This window comes from Channa argus, unplaced genomic scaffold (assembly GCF_033026475.1).
Source record: "Channa argus isolate prfri unplaced genomic scaffold, Channa argus male v1.0 Contig150, whole genome shotgun sequence".
Classification (NCBI taxonomy): domain Eukaryota; kingdom Metazoa; phylum Chordata; class Actinopteri; order Anabantiformes; family Channidae; genus Channa; species Channa argus.
In genome coordinates this window covers 22,501-27,500 of record NW_027125369.1, presented here as the reverse complement: position 1 = coordinate 27,500, position 5,000 = coordinate 22,501, and positions in this window count along the sequence as shown.

The window sequence follows — 5,000 nt, the reverse complement described above, 5'->3', positions numbered from 1 at the left end:
GCATGAGCCTGGGCAGGGGAGAATTAACCCAGGCCCTGGATGTTTTTACCCAGGCTGTGGAGCATGAGCCTGGGCAGGGGAGAATTAACCCAGGCCCTGGATGTTTTTACCCAGGCTAGGGAGCATAAGGCTGGGCAGGGGAGTGTTAAACCAGGCCCTGGATGTTTTTACCCAGGCTGTGGAGCATGAGCCTGGGCAGGGGAGAATTAACCCAGGCCCTGGATGTTTTTACCCAGGCTGTGGAGCATGAGCCTGGGCAGGGGAGAATTAACCCAGGCCCTGGATGTTTTTACCCAGGCTGTGGAGCATGAGCCTGGGCAGGGCAGTTAACCCTAACCCTAACCCTGGATGTTTTTACCCAGGCTAGGGAGCATGAGCCTGGGCAGGGCAGTTCACCCTAGCCCTGGAGCTTTTACCCAGGCTGTGGAGCATGAGCCTGGGCAGGGGAGAATTAACCCAGGCCCTGGATGTTTTTACCCAGGCTGTGGAGCATGAGCCTGGGCAGGGGAGAGTTAACCCAGGCCCTGGATGTTTTTACCCAGGCTGTGGAGCATGAGCCTGGGCAGGGGAGAATTAACCCAGGCCCTGGATGTTTTTACCCAGGCTGTGGAGCATGAGCCTGGGCAGGGGAGAATTAACCCAGGCCCTGGATGTTTTTACCCAGGCTAGGGAGCATAAGGCTGGGCAGGGGAGTGTTAAACCAGGCCCTGGATGTTTTTACCCAGGCTGTGGAGCATGAGCCTGGGCAGGGGAGAATTAACCCAGGCCCTGGATGTTTTTACCCAGGCTGTGGAGCATGAGCCTGGGCAGGGGAGAATTAACCCTAACCCTAACCCTGGATGTTTTTACCCAGGCTGTGGAGCATGAGCCTGGGCAGGGGAGAATTAACCCAGACCCTGGATGTTTTTACCCAGGCTGTGGAGCATGAGCCTGGGCAGGGGAGTGTTAAACCAGGCCCTGGATGTTTTTACCCAGGCTGTGGAGCATGAGCCTGGGCAGGGGAGAATTAACCCAGGCCCTGGATGTTTTTACCCAGGCTGTGGAGCATGAGCCTGGGCAGGGGAGAATTAACCCTAACCCTAACCCTGGATGTTTTTACCCAGGCTGTGGAGCATGAGCCTGGGCAGGGGAGAATTAACCCAGGCCCTGGATGTTTTTACCCAGGCTGTGGAGCATGAGCCTGGGCAGGGGAGTGTTAAACCAGGCCCTGGATGTTTTTACCCAGGCTGTGGAGCATGAGCCTGGGCAGGGGAGAGTTAACCCAGGCCCTGGATGTTTTTACCCAGGCTGTGGAGCATGAGCCTGGGCAGGGGAGAATTAACCCAGGCCCTGGATGTTTTTACCCAGGCTGTGGAGCATGAGCCTGGGCAGGGCAGTTAACCCTAACCCTAACCCTGGATGTTTTTACCCAGGCTAGGGAGCATGAGCCTGGGCAGGGCAGTTCACCCTAGCCCTGGAGCTTTTACCCAGGCTGTGGAGCATGAGCCTGGGCAGGGGAGAATTAACCCAGGCCCTGGATGTTTTTACCCAGGCTGTGGAGCATGAGCCTGGGCAGGGGAGAGTTAACCCAGGCCCTGGATGTTTTTACCCAGGCTGTGGAGCATGAGCCTGGGCAGGGGAGAATTAACCCAGGCCCTGGATGTTTTTACCCAGGCTGTGGAGCATGAGCCTGGGCAGGGGAGAATTAACCCAGGCCCTGGATGTTTTTACCCAGGCTAGGGAGCATAAGGCTGGGCAGGGGAGTGTTAAACCAGGCCCTGGATGTTTTTACCCAGGCTGTGGAGCATGAGCCTGGGCAGGGGAGAATTAACCCAGGCCCTGGATGTTTTTACCCAGGCTGTGGAGCATGAGCCTGGGCAGGGGAGAATTAACCCTAACCCTAACCCTGGATGTTTTTACCCAGGCTGTGGAGCATGAGCCTGGGCAGGGGAGAATTAACCCAGACCCTGGATGTTTTTACCCAGGCTGTGGAGCATGAGCCTGGGCAGGGGAGAGTTAACCCAGGCCCTGGATGTTTTTACCCAGGCTGTGGAGCATGAGCCTGGGCAGGGCAGTTAACCCTAACCCTAACCCTGGATGTTTTTACCCAGGCTAGGGAGCATGAGCCTGGGCAGGGCAGTTCACCCTAGCCCTGGAGCTTTTACCCAGGCTGTGGAGCATGAGCCTGGGCAGGGGAGAATTAACCCAGGCCCTGGATGTTTTTACCCAGGCTGTGGAGCATGAGCCTGGGCAGGGGAGAGTTAACCCAGGCCCTGGATGTTTTTACCCAGGCTGTGGAGCATGAGCCTGGGCAGGGGAGAATTAACCCAGGCCCTGGATGTTTTTACCCAGGCTGTGGAGCATGAGCCTGGGCAGGGGAGAATTAACCCAGGCCCTGGATGTTTTTACCCAGGCTAGGGAGCATAAGGCTGGGCAGGGGAGTGTTAAACCAGGCCCTGGATGTTTTTACCCAGGCTGTGGAGCATGAGCCTGGGCAGGGGAGAATTAACCCAGGCCCTGGATGTTTTTACCCAGGCTGTGGAGCATGAGCCTGGGCAGGGGAGAATTAACCCTAACCCTAACCCTGGATGTTTTTACCCAGGCTGTGGAGCATGAGCCTGGGCAGGGGAGAATTAACCCAGACCCTGGATGTTTTTACCCAGGCTGTGGAGCATGAGCCTGGGCAGGGGAGTGTTAAACCAGGCCCTGGATGTTTTTACCCAGGCTGTGGAGCATGAGCCTGGGCAGGGGAGAATTAACCCAGGCCCTGGATGTTTTTACCCAGGCTGTGGAGCATGAGCCTGGGCAGGGGAGAATTAACCCTAACCCTAACCCTGGATGTTTTTACCCAGGCTGTGGAGCATGAGCCTGGGCAGGGGAGAATTAACCCAGGCCCTGGATGTTTTTACCCAGGCTGTGGAGCATGAGCCTGGGCAGGGGAGTGTTAAACCAGGCCCTGGATGTTTTTACCCAGGCTGTGGAGCATGAGCCTGGGCAGGGGAGAGTTAACCCAGGCCCTGGATGTTTTTACCCAGGCTGTGGAGCATGAGCCTGGGCAGGGGAGAATTAACCCAGGCCCTGGATGTTTTTACCCAGGCTGTGGAGCATGAGCCTGGGCAGGGCAGTTAACCCTAACCCTAACCCTGGATGTTTTTACCCAGGCTAGGGAGCATGAGCCTGGGCAGGGCAGTTCACCCTAGCCCTGGAGCTTTTACCCAGGCTGTGGAGCATGAGCCTGGGCAGGGGAGAATTAACCCAGGCCCTGGATGTTTTTACCCAGGCTGTGGAGCGTGAGCCTAGGCAGGGGAGAATTAACCCTAACCCTAACCCTGGACGTTTTTACCCAGGCTAGGGAGCATGAGCCTGGGCAGGGCAGTTAACCCTAACCCTAACCCTGGATGTTTTTACCCAGGCTAGGGAGCATAAGGCTGGGCAGGGGAGTGTTAAACCAGGCCCTGGATGTTTTTACCCAGGCTGTGGAGCATGAGCCTGGGCAGGGGAGAATTAACCCAGGCCCTGGATGTTTTTACCCAGGCTAGGGAGCATAAGGCTGGGCAGGGGAGAATTAACCCTAACCCTAACCCTGGATGTTTTTACCCAGGCTGTGGAGCATGAGCCTGGGCAGGGGAGAATTAACCCAGACCCTGGATGTTTTTACCCAGGCTGTGGAGCATGAGCCTGGGCAGGGGAGAATTAACCCAGGCCCTGGATGTTTTTACCCAGGCTGTGGAGCATGAGCCTGGGCAGGGGAGAGTTAACCCAGGCCCTGGATGTTTTTACCCAGGCTAGGCAGCATGAGCCTGGGCAGGGGAGTGTGGGTCAGGGCCCTGGAGCTTTCACCCAGGCTGTGGAGCGTGAGCCTGGGCAGGGGAGAATTAACCCAGGCCCTGGAGCTTTCATTCAGGCTGTGGAGCGTGAGCCTGGGCTGGGGAGAAATGACCCAGGCCCTGGAGCTTTGACCCAGGCCCTGGATATTTTTTTACCCAGGGTGGGGAGCATGAGCCTGGGCAGGGGAGTGTGGGTCAGGGCCCTGGAGCTTTCACCCAGGCTGTGGAGCGTGAGCCTGGGCAGGGGAGTATTGACCCAGGCCCTGGAGCTTTTATTCAGGCTGTGGAGCGTGAGCCTGGGCTGTGGAGAATTGACCCAGGCCCCTATATGTTTTAACCAGGATAGGGAGCATAAGGCTGGGCTGGGGAGAATTAACCCAGGCCCTGGATGTTTTTACCCAGGCTGCGGAGCATGAGCCTGGGCAGGGGAGAATTGACCCAGACACTGGAGCTCTTAATCAGCCCAGGAGCATGAGCAAGGGGCCCCTGGAGCTTTTGCCGAGGTCACAGTCTTAGGCCCCATAGCCGGGCTGCGGTGCCCGGGATTTGAGCGCTTTAGCCGGCCCGCCCTAAGCCTAAAGCTGGGGCGTGTGGAACTTCATCCACGGAGTACCAGGACCACGAGAAAGAGGGAAAAAAAAAAAAAAAAAAAAAAAAAAAAAATTAACCGGGGAAGAGTCAAGGGCTGCGAACTGCAATAGGTGGAGCGAAACTCCACTCTTCCTCGGTGCGAACCGGTTTTACCCGGTTCGGCCGACTACCCTTCGCACAATAACAGAAACCCAGGTTTTGAAAAGCGTGAGCTCCAGCAGAGGGGGAATGCTGACACGTGAATGCAGCCAGGGGATGCTTTGGGCGGGTTAACCCAGGCACTAGGGCAGCCCTTCGGGGACATGGAGGTCCATAGGAGGGGCTCATCCTGGGCTGCGGAGCCCAGCCAAGAGGTGCCTCGGGCGGGTTGGGCGAGGGCCACGGGGGCCCCTGGAGGGTCATGGAGGAAAATTTCAGGGGGTCATCCCGGGCTGCGGAGCCCAGGCAGGGGGTGCCTCGGGCGGGTTGGGCGAGGGCCACGTGGGCCCCTGGAGGGTCATGGAGGAAAATTTCAGGGGGTCATCCCGGGCTGCGGAGCCCAGGCAGGGGGTGCCTCGGGCGGGTCGGGCGAGGGCCCCGGGGGCCCCTGGAGGGTCATGGAGG